Source organism: Equus caballus, unplaced genomic scaffold (genome assembly GCF_041296265.1).
Source record: "Equus caballus isolate H_3958 breed thoroughbred unplaced genomic scaffold, TB-T2T haplotype2-0000768, whole genome shotgun sequence".
Classification (NCBI taxonomy): Eukaryota; Metazoa; Chordata; class Mammalia; order Perissodactyla; family Equidae; genus Equus; species Equus caballus.
Window position 1 is genome coordinate 147,524 of NW_027221987.1, and position 23,886 is coordinate 171,409.

At 46.9% G+C, this 23,886-nt stretch overlaps 1 protein-coding gene and 1 long non-coding RNA gene across 2 annotated transcripts in view; one reads left to right on the plus strand and one right to left on the minus strand.

The window, feature by feature from the left end:
- The window catches only part of LOC138922324 (ral guanine nucleotide dissociation stimulator-like), a 378,765-nt gene that overhangs the window by 125,503 nt on the left and 229,376 nt on the right, over positions 1-23,886 (minus strand). The gene's annotated exons all lie outside the window — the stretch shown is intronic.
- Positions 19,546-23,886, plus strand: part of LOC138922330 (uncharacterized) — a 41,784-nt gene continuing 37,443 nt past the window's right edge. Inside the window, exon 1 of the long non-coding RNA XR_011435418.1 lies at positions 19,546-19,954. This is a non-coding gene — a long non-coding RNA (uncharacterized lncRNA). The remainder of the gene's footprint in view (positions 19,955-23,886) is intronic.

Below are 23,886 nucleotides of genomic sequence, written 5' to 3' on the forward strand. Positions count from 1 at the left end.
TTCCACCCCTTTGGAGGAGAGGCCACGTGTTCGGCTTCTCTTGTGGAGGTTCCTCTTCACCAGATGTTAGGAACTTGTCGTTTTCTAATGAGGCTCTGGACAGCAGCAGCTCTAAGTGCAGAGAACGATGTAAAAGCTCAAAACGTGCATGTGGAGGGTCAAGGCCGGAGAAGGTCATGTGCAGATGGACTAAGGGCAGGCAGGACCCTCCCTCCCCCGGCCCCTCTGGGGGCTCCATGTTCACCCTTCACCTGGATTGGAATCCTCTGGGATCCTGGTCCACGGCTCTGAATTCCTTTCCCTGCAAGTTTGGTATCCAGGGGGACAGATCTGTGATGCAGCTTTGAAGGCTACATCTGGGCATCCTTCCCGACGCATCACTGCTCCTTGTCCACCAGGATTTCCTGCCTCCGTGCACTTCCTTCTGCAATTCTTGGAAGGGCAGAAATTCCCTCGAATGCCTCGGCCTCTCTGTCCCGTACCTCGTGGCCACTCCTCCCTGGCAGGGTCTGACGGATCACGGGTGGAGTCTGCTTTGCAAACATTAGATACCCTAATCCTGGCCAAAGAATGACCTATACTCTCCCTCGCTGCCCAGGGTGACATCTGGGCCCCTGTGGTTCTGAGGTGTGTGGTCTCAGGCAATCACCTGTTCACACACTCAGGCATGTTGTTTCTGACTCATCCTAACGGGGCAGGAGGACCTGAGCCTATAAACCATGCAGCCCCTCGGAGGGCTGTGTTCTCTTGCCCAGCCTTATGCTCCGTTTATGGTGTGGGTGTGAACCTTTCCCGTTGGAAGCTTTCAGAGATGAGTCGTGAGAGGAGGGTGGTTGAGGGGTCCAGCAGGGAACGCAAGCAAACGGATGACGGGTAAACACAGCCTGACAAAATTAAAACACTTAAATGGTTCCAGTCTGGTGGTGAGCAGACACTGCTCCGAGCTCACTCCAAGAACCCACCCGGTGACCAGGAGCTAGAGGGTTACCACCTGGCATTTAGAACGCCCCCCCCCCACCCCACCCCGGGAAAGACCCTGTAAGACTAGGACCACAGGAAGTGCTTGGCCCTTCTGAGTTCTCCCCTCCTTTCTGATGGCTGCAAGTGTCACCCAGACACACAGCAGCGTGAACCCTGCCAGGGAGGCCTCCTCAGTACGGCCAGCAGCTGAGGAGAAATGCTGGTTCCCAGCAGCCCAGGCCCTTCTTGGTATGGCACAGCCATCCAGGAAGGTGACTTTCTAAATGGAAGCCGGAGCCGGCTGTACCTTCCCGCCACAGAGAAAGAGAAGTGCCAAGTCCCAAGGCTAGTCCAGGCCCAGGAGGAAGACACCGTGTCCAAGGGGTTTCCCTCACAGGGCCGTGAGGCTCCTGAGAGCCGACCCTTTGGTTGCAGCGCTTTGTTTGTCATGAGCCTACCAGACGGCAGAGGACAATAACTCGCTGCCTCTTTGGGCTTCCAATGGCCAAAAATGAACTGATCGCCAGCAAAAAGAGGCCCACATGTGCAGCACCTGTATCTCATCAGTCTTTATGTTACTTTGATATAAATTTTAGAGAGAGAGCTATATATATATGTTCACTCACACACAAATATATCATGCACTCTAACTTATTCCAAACAGAATCAAGAAATAATACTCATACTCCTCAAATGCACGGTTTTGCAGCTGGTTCCCTCTCGGTAGCTGGTATTTATAAGCACCTTCTTCCAGGACCCATTTCATCTTCCCTTCGCCCTCCACAAACCCCGCGGCTGGTCATGGTGCTCTGCCTGGTTAGGGGACCATAACCTGCCTTCCTGAAGGGTCTGGGTCATGGCAGTCCTACCTGGATTGGATTCTGCTCATTCCCTGGGGACTTCAAGCCCAGGACGTGCTAGCCCACAAAACGCGGTCAGGAATCTCCTGAAGTCCACACGTGGGCTTCCTCCTCTCCAGGCTGAGGAGCAGAGGGAAGCCCGAGTCCCAGAGGAACACGAGGGCTCCAGACAGTGTCTGCTTTGCATGTCAAGATGGAGAAAACTCAGGGGAAACTCTGAGGGTGAAGCAAGGCAGTCCGTTGTCATCATTCTCTGCACTGAATCCACCCAGACGGTTCCAGCAGAGGCTCCACAACAAGCAGCCCCAAGCACCCAGGCGGGAGGCCGGCTGCGCTGTCCTGCCTGGGCTTGCCCAGTACATGCATGGTCTACATATTTTGCAAATGACCACAGCTGAAGATGCCCAAGGGCTAAGATTCACCCTGAGCTAACATCCATTGCCAATCTTCCTCGGTTTTTTTTTTTTTTCCCTTGAGGAAGACTAGCCTTGGGCTAAGATCTGTGCCCATCTTCCTCTATTTAACACGTGGGATGTCTGCCACAGCATGGCCCGATAAGCGGTGTGAATGTCCACAACCGTGACCCGAACGTGCCAATGCCGGGCCTCCAAAGTGGAGTGGGCCAGTTTAAGCCCTGCGCCACCCTAGGTTATTTTAACACATCACTCTCAGAAACTGATAAATCTGTCACGTGAAGGTAAGCAATTCTAAAGAGGATTTCCATAATACTGCAAGCTCCATCCCTCCAATAGACAATCAAGTCCTAACAAGCAGCGGTTTATTGTCACGTTGCTGATGCCGGAAAAGGTCTCTGTTGACAGCACGATCCCTCAAAGGCCTTGTCCATTTCTGTGAATCCAATTTCCAGCACATAGAGATCTAAAGATTGAGGCAAATGTGGTCTTTCCTCCTTGCAACTCTGAATTAACATGCAATAAAGAGCAGAAAAATGGAGACCTGGAAGCAGACCTCTTATTTGAGAACAGAGATATACCAGCGCTTTTGAAATGATCTTTGGAGTCTACCGGAGTATTGCACAGAAGGAATGATCCATTCCGACTAGGTAGGTTTTACTGTGTCGCTGTGAGGGCGACAACGGAATCATCCCGCGAATCGGTAACTCTCTGTGACTTTCAAGCGCAGATAAATAATATACTTCGGAAAGGAAAATGCGAGAGCACCGTGAAACGGAAAGCCCTCCTTGCTCTACTCAGCTGAAATCCAGTCTCTCCTCCACAAGAAATCCCTGTCTATGCTTCCTACGTCCCACAGAGGAGTTTAATAAAAGAAAAGGATTGGTATGTCTTGAAGTTGCAAGAGCTCAAGCAAGAAAACGTGGGACCCTTCAAGGAGACGTCAGTGAAGTGCCGGGCTCCATCTCAGGGGCACCAGCGTCTCCTCTCTTTCCTGGTGCTGTCAGCACATCCTTCTTGGGCGCTCACTTTCTCTGCCTGGCTGCTGAGCCTGTCCACAATCGCTCTCTCCCGCCCTCTTCCCCGTCCCCTCCTGTTTGCTCAGATCTTCCACAGTCACCAGCAATTGTTGGCCGTGGAGCTATGGGATGCCCAGACCAGTTCCCAGAATCATCTCTGCCAAATCTGAGGAAGGGCAGGGGTGTGTATGGGACTGGACGGGGCACCCCATGCGAGCGCACCCCGCAGGAATTCACCTCTGCTGCAAGGTGCAATTTTGCAAGGCTACGGCAAGTTCCAAAGGGCTTGCCACTTCTCTCCTGCCAGCAGACCTGTTGGGGCTGGTGCCACGTGCTCTCCCAGTGACCCCTCACTGCTGGGTGGGATGGCATTCTAGTAACTGGCCTTCTGAATATGTAACTGCGCATCCTCAAAGAGATGGGAATTCTTAATCCGGGCTTTGGTTTGGGTTGATTCCCACGATCACGCAGCTTCCTCTGCGAAGACTTGACCATCATCACTTCTTTTCCTCTCATCCTGTAAAAGTAATCATGAAACTGGACCCAAATGAGAAATGAAGCATGGCTTCTTAGGACAATTATCTCAGTTTCCCTGTACTTCCACCCTTCCTCTCTCCCTCTGGAGCTCTTCTGACCTGTGTCCCAGGACATCGTCAAGCAGATTTGGGTCAAGGACAGAAAGCTCAAGGTCAAAACTCAGGACTGCTCCAGATCAGTTTTCCTCCCCCGTCTCGTAACACCCCCTCCTTGTTTCAGTGTGATTTTATTCTCTTTTATTGCTCTTGCCATTCTCATCTGTGCAAGTCCTGGCACTCTCTCTGAGGACACGTGATCCCCCAGCTTACTATAGATCCCAATTCCCATCCTTTCTGTGTTTTCTGACTATTCCTTTGGTTAACCCATTGGCCAGTTGTTGCTCTTAGCCTCTTTAGGGTCTAAATCAATTGTGACATTATCAACTACCCCACTCTTAGCGACTCACTCCCAGGTCCTGACATTTACATAACCCAAACGATCATGTTCACAACTAAATAAGTTAGAGTCCAGCCCCATGGCTGAGTGGTTAAAGTTGCGTGTGTTCTGCTTCAGGGGCCTGAGGTTTGCGGGTTCAGATCCCAGGGGCAGACCTACTCCACTCATCGGCCACGCTGTGGAGGCATCCCACGGACAAAGGAGAGGAAGACTGGCACAGATGTTAGCTCAGGGTAATCTTCCTCCTAAATAAAGAAATAAACCCTTCAGAAAATGTATTCATCCACCACAAATTCCTGATTTCCAATATGTCTTCAAACATTCATACAGAAGATACCTGTTCCTTCAGATCGGAAGTGATGCCAGATCACCATGTCCTCACTTTAATTTCCTCGTGGACCTGTCAGTCCTACATTCCACGGACTGTGATCTCAATAATTTCCTTGAAATAATCAAAAATTCCTTACCACTCGTCTTATTTGTGTTGTAAAACTGGAAACCCGGGAGATCCTGATTATCTGCTTTGCCATTCTACTGCTAGTCTTATGATAACTGCTGAAGAAAAAGCACACAACACGATATTTTGTCATCACCATAAAGACAAAATCATCTGCATCAACTGGGAAGCATCCATAATGCCTGGACATTTTTTTTTCTTTTTTCATCTCTCGGGTCAATAGCAAAAACACCAAGGCACTCAGTTAACAAATGGGCAAAGGAGTAGAATAGCCATTTTTCCAAAGAAGACACACAAATGGCCAACAGCCACATGAAAAGGTGCTCAGCATCACTAATCTTTAGGGAAATGCAAATCAAAACCACAAGGAGATATCACTTGACACCGGTTAGGGCGGCTATTATCAAAAAAAGTAGAGGTGACAAATGTTGGTGAGGTTGTGGAGGAAAAGGAAGCCTTGCAACTGTTGATGGGAACGTAAACTAATACTGTAATGATGGAAAATAGTCTGGAGGTTCCTCTAAAAATTAAACCTAGCGTATAATGTAGCAATCTCACGGTATTGTGTTTTGTACTTCAAATTTCTAACAGAGTATATATTCTGTTAAGTGTTCTTAAAGCAAAATAATGATAATAGTAAAGGGGGTGGGAGAAAACTTTGGTAGATGATGGATATGTTTATGGCCTCGATGGTGGTGATGGTCTCATGGGTGGACACTTATGTTCAAATTCATCAAGTTGCATACGGAAAAGTATGACATCATTACCGATTCTTCTGCACCTTAAAACACAACATGTCCTCATCCAGAAAATGAATATTGACTACGTCTGGGGACAGACGTTAGTTAGACTTATCGTGGTGATTATTTCACGATACATGCAAATCATTATATTGTACAAATGAAACTAATATAAAGTATATGTCAATTATACCTCAATTAACAAGCGCACACATCATACAAGACTATTTGAACATTGTAAACGAGTTCAGTGAATCCCTGAAACTATCCCATCCCCAAATGTCACAGGAAGCAAGGAGGATGAAGTAAGATGGAAAGTTGTTGTGCAAAGCTGCATGCAAATTAAAATCCTTTAAGTTGCGTTCAGCTGCTGTCACTGCAAACCAAGACAAGCATGGACAGTCCTTGGTGAGTCAGCTTCCGGTCAGCTCTTCCCCAAGGCCCGGCAGTCATGCGCCCCTCCCCTAGTGGGTCACTCTGCTCTGTCCTCCAAAGTGGCCAGCAGGAAACCCTGGTAAGATTCTGGAGGACAGCCGCTTTCTATCCTAGATACTCACGTTTTAACAGACACTCGAGATGAAATGTCAAGACTTAAAAGCATAAGTGTCTATTTGTGTAGTGTAGGGTATAAGGGAAACCATAGGAGGTCTTTTCAGCATCTCTCAACTCATAATGCAAACATAGCCCTGTCTTCAGAAGGACCGTCCTTGGTCTTTGGTGCAGAGTAGGGCATGTCGCAGGTGGCACGAAGGACAGGTTGTAGCAGCACTATCCTCACTCCAACAGAACTATCTCACTGGACATGACCCCGTGGGTCTCCAAAATAAGTTACTGAACATAAAGAAAAAAACCTTTCTTGAGAGGGGCAATTTTACCGATCAAGGGAAAACTTCTGAATTTTCGCATCTTATAACAAATAAATGATATGTCCTATTCTATCCTAATGAGGTAGCATGGGTACTTCCATAATAAATACTTTTCATTTTCAGTTCAAACATGCTCAGCTGCTTTCAAAAACCAAAAAACCAAAACAGAAACCCAGGCATGTAAAATTAAGTGTTTTAACTTGATAAAGTACTAACACAGCAGTGGCTTCTAAGGGAAGAGCTTTCAAACGAAATGATCATTTTTGGTAATGACCGTAGAAGATGGTGCTATCGCTGTGAAAGGATGGAACCAATCCAGAACGAGCCAGCTTTTGATTAAGGACAACGGAATTGAATCAGATGCCAGAAATACTCACTTGGAAATCAAAGTCCCATCATCATCCCTGGAAGCATTTCTGGAACTTTCCCTTTGGACACAAATTTTTGTCTTCCAAAGGAGCAGACATAATACAGAGCAAATAGCAGACAGAGGAAGATGAGTCCCAGTTTGCCAGGCACCAAAAGGGAATTAGTGGCCCTGAGTCACATCTCTAGGAGCCCCACTGGGTGAGGGCTTTCACCAGGACCACACATGTCCACTCAGCAAGGGGAGTCCTCAGGGATGTTCACCTTACTCCCCAGCCCATCGAAACTGAAACAAGACAACCCAGAGAGAGAGAGAGAGAGAGAGAGAGCACATGTTAAATTCAATGAGTTGGGGGGCCAGCCCCACGGCCACGTGGTGGAGTTCCCGTGCCCCGCTTCAGCAGCCCAGGGTTCAGATCCTGGACAGGGACATGGCACGGCTCATCAGGCCATGCTGAGAGGGCATCCCACATGGCACAACCAGAAGGTCCTACAACTAGGATACACAACTATGAACTGGGGAGGGGAGGTTGGGGAGAAGAAGAAGGGGAAGAAGAAGAAAAAGATTGGCAACAGATGTTGGTTCAGGCGCCAATCTGGAAAAGAAACAAAAAAAATCAAATGAATTGCTCACGTAGGGCACGCAAAGCGTCTAACTGTGAGGTGAAACAATGGAAAAACAAACTTACTGGCCTCCTGGCAGGAACCTTGTTCTTTAATGAGCACAGGCCTCGCGCTTCACTGTCTCATCCCCTGGGATGATGCTGTTTGGTGCGACAGAGGATGAACTTTCCCTGCAGAGGTCAACATGCATTTGTTTTTATAAAATCAGGATTCTGCTCTCTACTTTCATATCTCAGTTGTCAAATATCCACTGTGATTATAATCATTTTACTATTATTTGAGACAATTTCAAAGGTTACACAATATGCAATCAAAAGAATGTCCTAATTTGTTCCACAGTGGCCTGAAGGGAAAGTCACCAGACAACAGGCGGGGAGGGAAGGCTTACTTCAGCAGCAGTTTGAACAAAGGGATCTCGGAGGACCTGACGTTTTGAACTGAAACGGAGTATAGAGTAGGAATACGTGTGTGGATCCTGGGGCGGAGATGAAGGGTGACTGCTCAGTGTGCTGGCAGCAGCAGTGCTTGTTCTGTCAGGTGGTTCTGAGAGTTTGCGTTAAACATCACTCCCTGGATGTCAACTGTAGTCATCAGACGAGATCGGAGACCGAGAGGTGAAGGGGTGTCTAGTTGGCGAGGGGGAGTTAACAGCTTCCGTTGGAAATATGTTTGCTTAAGGTGCCTATAACATACACCTGGAGCATTATAGCTCAGAAATAAGATCTGGACGTGGTTTTTAGACATCGCCATCATAGAGATAACAGTGGAAGGCATTGAAGCAATAGAAGAAATGCACAAGAGTACTGAGACAACGTAGGGTCAATGGAGAGAATAGGGCTCACATTGAGTCCTGAGCTTTCGCAATAGTGCTGTGTGAGAAGGACCCTGTGAAGGACACCAGGGAGTGTGAGCTGGTTCACAGGCAGTCAGGAGCCTGAGATGTCGAGAAACGGAGGACAGGGAATCATTCCAAAAGAAAATCGTGGCCCGGTTCTGCGTTTGTTCCAAGTAGTAGAAAGATGCAGAAACACTCTTTGGATTTAATTATGGGGAGATAGCTGTGATATTATCAAGATTGATTAATACACAGACCATTGTCTGAAGTGTGGGGGAGTGAGGAGCTGGTAATTCCATGAACACTGATCTTTCAGCTTCATTGTGAAGGGGAAGGAAGACGTGGGGCGAGAACTAGAGAGAAATGGGTTCAGGAGAGGCTGTTGTTTCAACAATGAAGAGATTGAATGAGTGAAAGGAATTCGATGGGGGGGGGAGGGGAGATTGCTAGCAGAGAACATGACGTTTGGAATCAATAATAAAACTTCTCTAGAGAGGAGGAAGAAGGGAGACAATTAGGCTAAACCAAGGATCAAGATGAATTTTCAATGGAATCAGGAGAGGAGTCATTGATGGTTAAGAATGGTGGGATATTTGTAGACTTTGCGGCAGTGAGCTCAAGTATTTCTTGTAATGATCTAACTCATCAACATAGCAGGAGATGACCCCCTTGGTGGAAAGTGAGGGGAAAGGCAAGAAGTTTTTAGATTGGAAAGGCTCGGTGAAGGTCTGAACTGTTTCTGAAGCCCGGAAGGACGCACCAACTATCACGGCGCCGTAGGATGTAAAGGGAAGGAAAAGGAGGACATGTCGCTTCTCTCCTGTCAGGATGTGTGTCTGCTGGCACAGCCTGAGCCAGCAGCTGGGATGGCTGCTTTGTGTCCTGAGAAAACAGGGTCCGAGGTGGAAACCTACACCGAGGACCGGGCCGGGCAGTTCTACGGGAGATGTGCAGTGACATGTGGAGAGCCCGTGCTGCTCAAATCACAGCCTAATTTGCTAATGACATCTGAATCCCCCAATACACAAACACGCACTGTGGTAATGTCTGGTAACACCAGCTAAATTGACAGGAAAAATGTCACAGCTCAGTGTCATAAGATGGACACTGAGCATCCTGGCTGCTAGAGTATTTCGGGTCTTCGTTGTTGTCAATCTGGATGTTTCAGACATGCATCTCTCTTCTCACCACTGAGACTGTGCCTGTCGCCTCCTACTCAACCTCTGAGGCCCCACTGTGATGCCGTCGTCTTCCCTGACGCTTCCTCCTTGGCTGGTTCACCGTGTGCTCTCTGTGCTCCTGACGGTTTGCCCCTCTTTAGAGCTCTTTGCACGTGGACCCAGAGTTATTTCTTTACCCTGCATCTTTCTGGCTGGTTTGTGAGCAGGGTCTGTCTCTTATTCATCTTTGCAGCTCTGTTCTTCCACACAAGAATGCCAGCAGAAGTTGAGGGACATACCCTAAAGGGAAGACTTAGTGATTGTATTATTGGCGGTACTTTGATGTTTTGTTTTGATTTTGGTGAGGGTGCTAGAGGGTGGACTGCCAATCAGTGACAGTCCCAATCGCTCAGTGCTCAGCTTATTATTTTGACTTGAATTTTACTAATGAGTTTGTGTCATTTACTCAGTATACAACATGCTTGATTGGGCTAAATGAGGAGAATTCCATAACTCAGGACCTGCAGGGAGGCTGATGCATGCACAGCAATCTGCAGTACTGTCCCCAAAGTGGGATTACACAAGTCTGGGCAAAGTCCTCGGAGGACCAGGAGAGGGGGCCCAAGGAGGATGTGGTTGAAAACCAGAACAGTGATGACATCGCTTCACATTTTGCTCCCTTGACACCCTCAGACCTCAGGGCTTTGCTGTCTATGATCATTCTCAGAGTGCTGGGAAGCCCGTTATGTATCGCACTACTGCCGTCCCCACTACTGTAGATTTTGGTAGAGTGTTTACCTTGGCTTTGATTGCGTCTCTACAGAGCCAGCCACCTGGTGGTCTGCTCATGTCGGGTCACACTTGATATTTAGCCTTTTGTGGACAGAGACAGCGCTGTCCTGTGTATTCATTCCTCTGGGGCCTAGAACACAGCAGGTGTCCAATCACTAGGTGGAAGGCATCCATCCTCATAGAGCCTTCAACTCTGTGCTTTGTAATTATCGACTTTAACAGAAAGATTTGAAAGTACAGTGCTTCGCAGTAATTTTCTGATATTGTCAAGAAAGACTGTCCCATCAAGAATATGAAGCGTATCTTTATGAAGTGTCTTTACTTGAATGGGGATTAAGTTGGCTGCCCTGGAGACATTTTCCTGTCATTTCTGTTCGTCTACTTGCTAGTTGCATTGTATCTTTGATAAGTACTTTCTCAAGATATTGAGCAGTGTTTGCTAAATCTTGATTTCTGTTTCTTTTATAGATAGTCACTGATGATTTTCTCCCATTCCTATCGGTCCAAAACTCTTTCATAAAGAACAGATTTGAGTATCTTCTTATTCACTGTGGAGGCTTTTGTGGTCATGATGTATATCTCATAGACTAGACCTCAGGGATATTATGCTTTTGATTAAAGATGAGTATTTATTATATTATTATGGTGTATGTAGGAGGAGAAAAATTGAGAAGGAATGATGGTTTTCAGTTTCTCAGGTATGTGTATATATATATATAAACATATATATTGAAAATTTTGGGGGCCGGCCCAGTGGCGCAGTGGTTAAGTTCGCACGTTCTGCTTCTCGGCAGCCCGGGGTTTGCGGGTTTGGATCCCAGGTGCGAACATGGCACCGCTTGGCAAAAGCCATGCTGTGGTAGGCATCCCACGTATAAAGTAGAGGACGATAGGCACGGATGTTAGCTCAGAGCCAGTCTTCCTCAGCAAAAAGAGGAGGATTGGCAGTAGTTAGCTCAGGGCTAATCTTCCTCAAAAAAAAAAAAAAGTTTCTTAATAATGAACGTGTTACTTTTTAACTCAGGATAAGATAAAATTTAAAAAAAAGAAGCTTGTTTATGATATAAAGGTGGAGTTGAGAACTGGGATATAATGCAGGTAAGTCATACCCAATGGAATTTACTGCAGAGCCGTGTGTTTTCATCCCGCCATTGACAAGGTGGACATTCACGCGGGTCCAAGTCAGGCTGAGTTTGCCTGGTGACCAGCTCTTTCTTCTGACCATCACCTCTGGGATGTGAGTTGCTGTCAGTGGCCCTGCTGTGGGGACCAGGGCCGGTCACAAGGTCTGCTGCAAGCCCAGGAGAGTCCCCAGTGATCCTGCTCCAGGGCCAGAACATCAGCATACCGGTGACTCCGTGTGGCTTTGTTTCCTGGGTGTATCTTGTAGGTAGCCTTGTAGACTCATCGGGTCATATTCTGATCCCTGGAATCTATGACCACGTGGCTCCTCTTACTGAAGAGGAAAAAAAAAATGTACGAAGCCATTGACCTGGACCTAGAAGAATACCGGAATAGCAGCCAGGTTAAGAAATTTCTGTTTGACACCAAGGTATGATCACAAGTTGATGGATAATCTGAACAAAGAATGATGGTAACAAATATTTTCCCAAGGCTTAATTTACTGTGTCCTGTTTATCTGCACATCTTAGAACTGAAAGCAGATGTTAATTCCAAGGGGGACTTTCACTTTCAAGGCCACTTCCCTGTGGTCTAGATCAAGCAGACCTTTATCTGGGGTCCCACTGGCACCGGACTCAGGCACCTAACCGTGGAGCAATTGCTCATTTCACAGATGCGTTTTTCCAAATCAGTTTTCTGGACTCAATCCCAAGCCGGCCTGCAGCCAGTGAGCTGGGCTCCCTAACTGTTTAAAGATTGAGGATAGTCTGAGGTTATTCCAGCTCCATGACCCTAATTGTTCATTTTTCTAGACAAAACCAAGAGACTTAGGGGCTAATCTGTAGACTGCCACGTCACTGCTGCCTTGGTGTAATAAGTAGACCCAAAGCCGAAAGCGTTACTGGCAAATTTAGATTTTTTCCTTTTCCCTTCTCCTCCTCCTCCTCCTCCTTTCTAAAACGCTTGCCTGCTAGGGTGTTTGCTAGCTATGGCTGGTTCCTGGGGGAACAGCCAAGAGAGGGAGAAGCATGCAGAAGAGAGCGATAGAGTTTCTTATCATGAAGTGTAGCTCTTCCTCAGACTAGCTCTACAGCGGCCATAGCAAGATTGAAAACTGGCTCAAACATCTGCAGAGTTCTTTGAAGCCTTCTGAAAAATAAAATACATTTAGCACACAAATTATCATCGCAATGACTGGGAGAGAAATTTATAAATGAACCCAAGTTTCTGAAAGGGCCCCTTTGCCATCTAGTAACTGCAAACTTCAGCGACGAGGGGCCCTCGCCAATGGGAGTGGCTTGGGCAGGCGAAGGCAGCAGAGATCTCGTGTCCTGAGGGGAAAGTCCACTTGTACTGTTTGTCCAGACATATCTAAGTGAGGCGATAATTAGCTTGCCATTAACCGTGTCACAGATGTACAGAAATTGGTGATGCAAGCAATACAATTCAACTGAGTTTTAATTAAACATTCTTTCATATAATAAAATACTTTTATTTCAATTTAGGAGGAAATTCTAATGCACCTATGGAGGTACCCATCTCTTTCTATTCACGGGATTGAGGGCGCCTTTGAGGAGCCTGGAGCTAAAACAGTCATACCTGGCCGAGTTGTAGGAAAATTTTCAATCCGTCTAGTCCCTCACATGAACATGTCCGTGGTGGAAACACAGGTAACAAACGTGCATTGTTCTTCTGTCCAGCAGCGCCGTTCCTGAGAGCCACATGCCACACAGTAGTGAGCAACTCAGTTGTCAGCATTGAAGTATCACTTTTTTCCAATACAGAAGGGACTGGAACAAATGTCAAGAAACCAACAGGATTTTTGTTCAGTAAAACTCTCTTCCCTCAATTATATGCAATTACAGTCATCAGACAAATAACCATTTGGAGTTGGAGTGATGGGAAATTTTTGAAAACTAAATGGTGCATAAAAAGGCAAGATGGGTTTTACACACAGACGGAGAAGCTACTTGTCTACGGCTGGACTGAGCCGGAAAATCTTTACCCCCAGCGTTGGTTCGTCCATGATGTCTGAAATGAACCCCCTGAAAGCAGCCACCTTAATGAAAATGTTTGTGTCTGGAAGGAGGTGCGTGCCTGAAGTATCGACCTATCATCAGTGTACCTCAAGTTGCACAGAAGGTAGACTCTGAAGAAGGGAGCTCAAGGAATACCTCGGCGCCCTCTCTCCATCCACTGTCCGCTTTTATCGTCGTCTTAGCGCTAATTACATTCTCAAAGATCCTCCTTCCCCTCTGCGTCCCTCCGTCTTTTTGTTTCCATCTTCCTCCCTCCTTCCCTTTCTGGATGGACTGTTCCTCCTCCTCACAGCACACACTTTACATGAGCGCAGGACGGTCTTCGTCTTGCTCACAGCTATGTCCCAGCACCTAGAACAGTTCCTGCCACGTGACAGGTGTGCCTTAAATGTTTGTCGAAGGGATGAATATTTCAGAGTATGGAGTTTTTCTCTGGTGGATTTCCATAATGGCAACCGGAATGGAGCCCAGGGGAGAGAGAAAGATGCTGTCAATGAGCCTCCTTCACAGCTTAGCGTGAAATTGCTCCCACTTTTTGGAAATTTCCAAGTGTGTAATGTTCCCAAAATATTCCTTAAGATACTGATAAGTCCAAAAAGAGGGATATTCAAATTGAGAAGTTCTACTTGTGTTGTGTTTCATAATTACCTCAAACATTCATCATATTTGTATTACCCACAATATCATTCAAGGTTTCATAATTACCCAAATTCATAATAAGCCGACATTAACAGTGAGACACTGTGGTCGGGGAGGGGTGGGGACAGGAGGGGGGATTGGGGGGTCTCGGGAGGGGTGGGAGTGAGAGCAAGCATTCCTCACACTGGGCGCAGCTCTCCGTCCTGGAGACCCGGCTCACTCCGCGTCCTCCCTCTGGAAGAGCTGAGGGAAAATCAGAACGCTTGAATGCGTCAGCTTGGGATTCCAATCAGTTTCTTGATACAAGGCTATGAGAGCTACTCAAAATTTTCTCTTACAACTGAAAATGTTACCTTTAGGTAAAGCAGCATCTTGAATATATATTTTCCCAAAGAAATCGTTCCAACCAGATGGTTGTTTCTATGGCACTAGGACTACACCCATGGATCGCAAATATTAAAGATAATCAGTATCTTGCAGCAAAAAGAGCCATCAAAACAGGTTAGACTTATGCTATTTTGATTGCTGGTTTACACTGGGAACAAGGGGTGGTACCCGGTGGGGCTGTAGATAAAGCAGACACTTTTAAAACTTCACTGTGGACTCTCCTTTTATATGGGCTGCATTACTGACGGTAAACGGTGTGGTTCAGGGCTCTTTACACACACTGTCTCATGAATCCTCCCAACAGCCCTCCCCGGGGTGCAGATTAAGGCGAGAAGAGATTAAATAATTTGCTGGAGGGCACTCAGCTAGAAGTAGCGAAGCCAGGGTTCAAACTCACGTTCTGGAGACCTGAATTTGGGGGAAAATGATGGACTTGGAAACCTCCCAACCCTCCTTCTGCAAAACTCATGGAAATATTGGCCGATACATAAAAACTTTTAAAAGCACAGCTGAACTTGCACGAAAGTAAAGGAAGTCCTCTGGGGTTAAAAATGAAGAAGCTAAACTGTAGTGGAGCGAGCAAGCTGGCACCGGGCTGCCCTGTGGGGACTTGCTCTTCCCGGTCACAGAGCTCTGGGTTTAATGGCCTCCAGACCTCCTTGGAGCACTAACTCTCTGCATCTATGAGTACAAGGGACACAGACGTCAAAAATTAGAGGACAAGTCCAACACCGAGAGCCATACTTCTCTACACAATCATCCCCACTGCCCTCAATTGTAGCAGTATTTTACCAGTAAAATTTGGGGGTGAAGAAAAGAGGAAGAAGAGTTAGGAAGTTAAATGGAATGCCAGCTGAAGAGAGATGTGTGATTGAAATGTCAAATTCAACAGTAAAGACATGAAATACAGGAAAATGCAGGAATGCATAAGGCACCTTTTTGTCTGTCTGTGTGCTAAACCAGTCCTGCCAACAAAGGACAGTCGTCTGCCACATAATGAGTTTTTCGTCAACAACGGACTGCATGTATGACAGTGGTCCCATAAGATTAGCACCATATCACCTAGGCGTGTGGTAGGCTATACCACCTAGGTTTGTGTGAGTACACAACAATTAAACCATCTAACAATTAAATCACCTAACGATGCATGTCTCAGAATGTATCCTGTCGTTAAGCAATGCACGAGTGTACATCATCTTTATTCACATTCACGCCTTGCTCTGTGGATCCAGAAGACACGGCATGTTCTCTTTTGTGTCTTCATTTATTTTTCATTCCCACTCCATCTCTGGCAACTTTCCCTATAGCCTAGAAGGTTTCAACTCATCTCTTTCTAGACCCCAGGATATCCATTAAAACTGTTTCCTGGGATACCTTGAAAGTTGAGTACAAACACTGCAACATTCAGGTGAAAGTTGAGTACAGCGATTTATTCATATGTTGGTTACAAAAGAAACACAAAACACCAAAGAAATGTGTTCCTAATATTTAATATTAGTGTTTCTAATACTTAATTCGTGAAGCAACCATAAAAGTAGGTAGGTACATCTTCTGTGGTACTCTGGCCAAAAACACATGACCTCTTCCAATCGTGAAAAAACGTCAGATAAACCCAAACTGAGGGACATTTTACAAAACAACTGATCAGTACTCTTCAGCAGGGTCAAGGTCATGAAAGATAAGGGAAGACTGAGAAACAGTCACAGACAAGAGGAGACTAAGGAGCAATGACAAAATGCCGTGTGGGATTCTGCATTGGATCCTGGTACAGCAGAAGGGAAAGAGTGAAATTCAAATAAAGGCTGAGTCTAGTTAATAATATTATCCAATGTTAATTTCCTATTCTTGATAATTGTACAATAGTTATGTAAGATGTTAACATTAGGGAAAGCAGAGTAAGGAATATATGAGAACTCTCTCTGTACTACTTTTGCAACTTTTCTGTAAGTCTAACGTTACTTTAAAATATTATTTAAAAATATTTTTTAAAAGTAGATAATAGTAAATAAGGCAACCACAGTTTTCTTCTTGACTCTATTGACTATTTTAGAATATAAATTGCATGATATCAGGACGCTTACTTATCCCAGCCACCAAATTTCATGGTGGGAAAAAAAAAAAAAAGAAAGAAAGATAAAGTGAACACGACATTTGCGGAGATCACTGGGGGTAGTCTTCTCATTAATTTATTCAATGCCTTCTTTTCCTGTGTTTCAGTGTTTGGAACAGAACCAGATATGATCCGGGATGGATCAACCACACCAATTGCCAATATATTCCAGGATGTTATCCAAAAGAGTGTGATGATGCTCCCGCTGGGCACTGTGGACGATGGAGAGCACGCGCAGAAGGAGAAAATCAACAGTGAGCAGGTTCTTGAGGGGGCTGATCTCTCAGTGTGCAAACCACAGGGTGTCCACATCAGTAACCTTCCGACATGCTGCATATTTTAGATTGAATTTATGTCATCAAATCTTCCTGTTTAAATTGTAGACTACTTTTCCTCCATTATTTGAATGGAAATAACAGTTTCTCTTTATTTCTTCTTTTGTTAGGTGGAACTACATAGAAGGATCCCAATTATTTGCTGCCTTTTTCCTAGAGACGGCTAAGCTGCATTAACAACGACGGGAACCTTCCAGCTTACATCTGAGCTGCTGACATATCCCCTCTCTCACATCCCTGGACAGGAATAGAATCTAAATATCCAGAGAATTTCTGTCCAGTAAACAATATTTTCCCTCTTTAATACGTCTTTGGACATTTGGACCAGTAATAAACTATTTTAAAGGTAGAGACACTGGAAATGGCTTAATGTCTCTGTTGCACACCTCTCTAAAGTCACAGCTACCTTCAACAACTTGATTTCCCCAAGTCTGGCCCCAGTAGTCCCCGGACTGGACTCATTCTGCCCTTCCAGCACAAGGATGGTTCTTCGATTAGACTTCTCTTGCCATTTGATTGGTGGAATTGCTCTAGTTTGCTGTGTCCTGAGGTGCTCAGGACACATAATCATTCATCCACTGACTGTCAGTACTTATGTCACCGTTGCTTTCACCACACATTCCTTTTATATTGTTAATAAAAACACTGGTCTACCCCACCGGCTACCATGATTTCCCTGGGGGTTCATTTTCAGATGAGTTATTGAAGCGTGATACATATTCACTTCTTGCCTCCCCTTCACTTTTTCCTTTCTTGAAAAGTTTTGAAACAGAAATGACCAATATTCACACTCTTATGCCATTTGGGATTCCTTGTGAGAAGATGCGTCTATCTTTATTCTAAGCCTCTTTACCTTTGCTGTGAGTGACGCCAGCCCACCGCCCCTCCTGCATCCTGTTCTGTCTCACTACCCCATCGGGAGAGGCCACTCTCCCTCTGACACCTGCGCACATGGAAATTCACCACAGCAGAATCAGCCCTGATGGAATTCTCTCACCCCGTTGGGATTTTACTCAGTGACTACATCTAAATTGTTCAAAGCTTTAAATAGCATCAATTTTAGACAGAGAACTGATCAACCTGACATCAGTAACACATCCCAAATTTAAAGCTGTCAGCTCAGGTTGCATTCATCAGTCATTTCAGTCGACCATCTTGTTTGGCTTGATTGGATTTGATGGTGTAAACAAATAAACAAAAGCACGTAAGTTTTCTACAGCTAAGTATAAGTAAACAAATCACTTCAGTCTTTATGAATTCACTATTTAAATAGCATTAATGGAGAAGAAGTTAAGGGTTTATTAAAAATGTTTCTCTTATGATTCCAAATAAAAACAAAGTGCCACACATTCCATCTCTTTGTGGGTGCTTGAAATGTCAGTTTTAAAGCTTGCTGCGTCATGTCTAAAACGGCTGGATCATGGGGCCAGCTTACCCTGCCTCTTGTCACAGAAACGGGACCCACCTGTGGCATCAGCCTCGCTGAGGCATCCATAAGGAGCCACTTCTTCTCTGGTGCTGGACAACATCAAGTCCTCTTGGTTAAATATTCGCAGGTGTTTGGTACTCGTCACTATTTAAGCACAGTCCATGCTCGCCAGATTTGGTTGAATCTTGTGAGGTTTTCGGATTCCGTGGACCTACCTGATGTATTTGGCAGAGGTCCCAAGGACTAACTGTACACGAGGTTTCTGACGCCAATTTATATTTTAACAAGGGTGTTCATAGTAGTCAATTAACAAAAGTTGGTTGTAAAATATAACCATTTCTGAGCAAGGGAACATCAGTTTTACCAAGTCACTAAATAAGAAGATGTATTTGCTGATCTGCATTCCTGCTGAATCTCTGAGACCTGCAGTGTCTTGGTCAATTATTCAGCTGCCACCAGGTGAGGAGAGGAGGAGGACGAATGAGGTCATTGAATCTAGGAAATTCCAACCCTGGGATGCCTGAGTCCAGAGCCGTGGTTTTCTGCCTCCCCGGGTCATGATGGGTCTCCCCAGCTCTCATTGATGGGTCCACGTTTTCTACCCAAACCCAAGCCATGTGGCTACCTGGGTCTTGCTGTGGTTTGGGAGCCAGATAGGAAGTATTTTCCGGATAGATTACATTCAGAGGGATGACAGAAATCCGCCCAGTGATTAGCCAGAAGACCAATTAACTAGTAATAAGAAGACAAAGAGGTTGGGGATAGAGAAATTTAAGTATTTGCTTTAAAAAATTTTACCAAAGAAGCATATGCACATGGATAAAGATGACCACCCAGTATACTTATTGGGAGTATATAGTGACATGATCAGGAGGGGACGTCATCGTATTGAAGGAGGGCAACATGTCAGGTTTGGGACTGTCCAGGTTTGGACTGTCAGTTAGATTTGGTAGATGCTCTTATGGAAGATAACGAGGACTGGGAATGTTCTTGGTTTTACGTTGTATTCATAAAAATAAACCTTGCGTGAGTGTGTGCTGGACAGTGCAAGAGCCCTGTGGTGACACACGTTCTCTGCACTTGCAGCTGGAGGAAGGCAGTCGGCCACAGACACACAAAGAACCTGGTCTGGGCTTCTTCGCGCTCCACATGTTCATTCCAGCGCATCCCTCCCTCAGCCTCTGTGTTAGCCAGACACCAGCCCAGCCCAGCGCAGCCCAGCCCCCTCTTCTGAGAACTGGACCCCGATCCTCCTGCATTTTTCATTAGAACCCGTTAGAATCCGAATTCGGCTCGTGGCTTCCTAGGGTCTGCGACTCTGAGGACCCCTGCTAGGAGCATCCAGAGGCTGTTCTCCTAACCCGGAGGTGCGCACGCGCCTGGCACAGCAGGAAAACCTCGCTCCGTTAGAGGAGGCCTCAGAGGCGCCGGGCATCGCTTGGGCCGGTGGAGGCGGAGGCCGGCCGCCCGGCCCGCAGGCCTCCGGCTCCCGCCCGGCCCGGGCGCGTCCGTTTCTCCCGCACCGCCCTCGGGGTTCTTTACCGCGGGCGGGCGAGCGAAGGGGTGGAGTGAGGAGGGATGGAGAGGGAGGAGGCGGGATCGCCCGGGGGTTACCCGCTCGGGGAGCCGCTGGAAGTGCCAGGTGGCCTTCCCGGTCAGACGCCGCCAGGCTCTCAGCCTGACGCGCGTCTCCCCTTCCTTAGATTGACTCCTTCGGCTTTCCGTTTTCCTCTTGGGGAGGGGTGGGACTTCCGGTTTCATCACCGGAAGACGACGAGCCGGAGGAGTCCGTCAGAGGGGCCAGCAGGAGCGATTGCGTCGGCAAACGGGTAAGTTATTCTCTGACCGGGCCGGGGGGGGGCAGGTTTGGAGGCGGGGACCGTCCAGCGTCTGCGCGGGGCCTGGGGGCGGTGGCTTGAGGGCTCGGGCCGGGCAGCTGGGCGCCGGGAGTCCCGCCAGGGCCCTTCGCTCTTCCTCCTCCCTCCTCCCCCCGCCTCAGCCCCTCCCCCGCTCGCCGGTCCCTCCCGACGCCGCCCAGACTCGCCCGACACCCGCCCGCCGCCCGCGCGGCGTCGCAGCCGCCCTGCCCCCGCCGTCACCTGCTCGCTCGCGAGCCGGGCTCCCGGGGACCCGGCGGGCCTCCGTTTCCCCGCGGGCCCGGGCTCTTGGCGCGGAAGCGGCGCCCCGGGCGCCCCACGCACCCCTGCACGCAGTCGCGGCGCTTCCGACCGCCTGGCTTCTCCGACTGGAACGCGGGCGCCCAGGCGGGGAGCTGCCCGATGTGGGTTTCTAGTCCGGGCGGTGGTGTCCGTGGCTGCCCGCCCACTCCCTGTTTTCCCCAGCGCACCGATGCGCTGCTGCCACCCTCGCCTCCTTCGGTTGAGGATGCTGGTGCCCGAGAGCACCCCGCCTGGAAGTGGACGGTCCTGGCCACTCAGGGTCCAGCTGCTCTCAGCAACTAGCGGGAGACCCCAGGCTGCCGCACGTCGCTGTTGGCAGCAGCGGGATCGTCCCTGGAGATACCCACCTCTTCCTAGTGGGCGAGCACGGCCTGAGTGTGCGTGCCCGCTTTCTGGAGCTTAGTCGGGGGGAGGTGGGTGCCAGGAGCTGCTGACCCCTGCGCTTGCGTTGAGTTTTGAATAGCCTGTTTATTGGGTTGGGGGGTTCTGGACTAGGACATCTTGGCAGGGTTGGCATCTGTGGACACATATGTAGGATTATTTTCTAGGTAATCATAGCCCGAATGGTGATTGTGTCGGGACTTTACAGTCCGTGCCGGTGGAACTAGTTACAGTATGCACCTGGTTTGCGGTGAAGCGTTAGTCCAGATGCAACACTGCCTGGGGAAGGTCACTAACACGTATTGATTAGAACATCGTTAGGAGAGCTCATTTGATGTATACTCTGTAGACTTCATGTAGCACGGCAGCCGTGTAGGGTCGGAATTACTAGTCCCTTTTCACAAACTGAGACTAAAGTTAAACAGTTTGACCAAAGTTAAGGTCAGGATTAGCGTCTCAAGTGTTTGTTACTCATTGTTTTTCAAGTTTGCTACATGTAAGGTTACTGACTTCTGCTGGCACGTCTGAAAAACACTGAGGCAAGGCTCTCTAGTAGCTGTTGTCTTCTTGCGTGACATGTAAGGCAGGTGTGATTATTACTGATAATACAGTGGCTCCTGGTGCCTTTTTTAAAAAACCTGTTTATTTCGGAATAATCTCAGATTTGCAGAAAAGCTGTGAGATAGCACAGAGAGTTCCTCTTGTATTCAGCAAAGCAGAGTGGCTCCACTTGAGCAAACTGCTTCATGCCAGTCACCATTCTAGGTGCTGGAGAGAGTAACACGCTGCCCTAGATGATTTCAAGGTCTGGTGGAAGAGACAGATCCATAAGCAAGTATAGTGCCTTTTGCTCAGTGCTGAAATGGAGAAAGGGGAGCACAGAGTAATTTATGACTGACTGCCTGGGAAGGAGTGGCGCGAGCTTGCAGGATACAGCATTTGAGTTAGGTCTCAAGGATTAGTGGGTATTCACTTGATTGGTGGGACATTTCTGCCCACATTCATGCTACCTAGGTTTGTGTTCCAAGAGAACTCTCTAACCTTTATAAAACGGACTCTTCTTATTTGATTCTCCTCTCTCCCTCTTTCTCACATCTCCCCTGAGAGGTTTTTGTCATAGTTTCCACAGGCTGTGAGAAGAATCGCGGTTTATAAATCCATGACTAGGAGATGAAATTAAGCTGTGTTTCTTAGTAATGGAAGTATCTAGATCTGTACGTTTTAAAATTCTTTCTCTTTCATAGTTGCTGAGTACTTCAGTGGTCTGATCACACACATTCTTTATGCGAGGTTGGAGCACAGTTCTTCTGAACTATGCCCACAGCAGAGGGGTATTTTGAGTGAGTGTGTTGGTCGTTGTGGGCTGCTCTAGGAAAACACCATAACCCCAGGTGGCTGAAACAACAGTCATTTACTTCTCCCAGTTCTGGAGGTTAAGTCCAAGATCAAGGTGCTGATTCCTGGTGAGGGCTCTTCCTTGCTTACAGACAGCCACCTTCTTGCTGTGTCTTCACATGGCAGAGATGGAGAGAGAACTCTGGTCTCTCTTCGTCTTCTTCTAAAGACGCTGATCCCGTCTTGGAGACCCTACCGTTCTGACCTCATCTAAACCTAAGTACCTCTCAAAGACCTCATTTCCAAATACCATCACATTGGTGATTAGGGCTTCGGCATCAAAATTGGGTGTGTGTGTGTGGGGGGGGGGGGTGCACAATTCAGTCTGTAGTAGGTGGGTTTCTTGGAATTTTTGTTATTATGAGGAATTGCTCCAAAATAGGCTTGATAGAGAACTAAATAGGAAACTGTAAAATTAGCATTTATATGGCTTTTGCTACAGCAAAGTAGTGAACACAATTTTATTTAAAATCAGAAGAAATTATTGTAGCTATGTTAAGTCTGATTCAGAGGCTGGTGGATGCCAAGAAGAAATTTTAATTGTTTCATTTGGATGAAAGAGAGAAATACGTGGTGAAATACTGCAGTGGTGTTTTCACTTTTAGGCCTTATACAAATGAATGCTTTCATGGTTATCAAATTAGGGTGTAAGGACTGTGGTAGTGAGCTATTGCAGTTCCCTCACTGATCAGGAGGCTGAGCCCCACAGAAGCTGAGCGGCTAATGCATTGTAGAGGTGTTAGTGGCAGAGCAAGGATTGGAATCAGGCCTCCGGATTCACGGGGCCAGTCTTTCTGCTGTTCCATCAGTGGTTCTCAAACTGATGGTGCATCAGAGTCAGCTGGGGGGGCTTGTGAAAACGCAGATGCTGGGCTGGGTCTCTGAATCAGCGGGTCTGGACTGGGACTGAGAATTTGCATTTCTGACAAGTTCCTGGGTGATGTTAAAGCTGCTGACTCTGAGGGCACACTTTGAGAACCCCGGCCTTCTGTGATGTTGCCTTTGACCTCTTCTAAGAGGATAGTAAGTAAACGTCTGTGGGTTTATACCAGCTTGACCCTTCCTTGACGTTCAGAGAATCAAGTTCTTTAATTTTGTGTTGTGTACTGTAATGCACCAACAACATAATGATTAGATGGAAAAAAAGTACTAGAAATGGAGTATGTTTTAGAGTCATTTTGGCATCTTCAGGGATAATTTTTGGAGATAATTGTAGAGGTCAGAACCGCTTATGCTGAAGGGGATGCACTTGAGCTCCTAGCAGCAATCACACTAAAAAGGGTGCCGGTATTGATTGCTAGATTGTATGGGAGTGAAAAGTTCCTTCCAGTTTTGTTACTCTCTGTTTTTCTTTCTCATTTTGTGTACTGAAATGTTCTTAATGTATCAAAATCTGATCAGGCCCCAGCACAGTTCCATGCCCATAGTAGATGTTAAATAAATATAAGTTGAATTGAATTAAAAAAGATTAATAGGGAAAATGAGGTAGATTATTTATCTGGAGAGACTTCAGTGCCCTAGGAAAGTTAGTCGGCTCTCTAGATTATCCCAATCACAGGTTTTTAGTGAATACTTACAGATTATTCTGGTTTACGCCTTATTTGCAATTACTGGGTTTTTTTTAGCACAATTATTGGAGGAGGTAGCATATTTTTTTTTTCCTTTTTCTCCCCAAAGCCCCCCAGGACATAGTTGTAGATTCTTCGTTGTAGGTCCTTCTAGTTGTGGCATGTGGGACACCACCTCAGCGTGGTTTGGTGAGCAGTGCCATGTCCACGCCCAGGATTCGAAGCAACGAAACACTG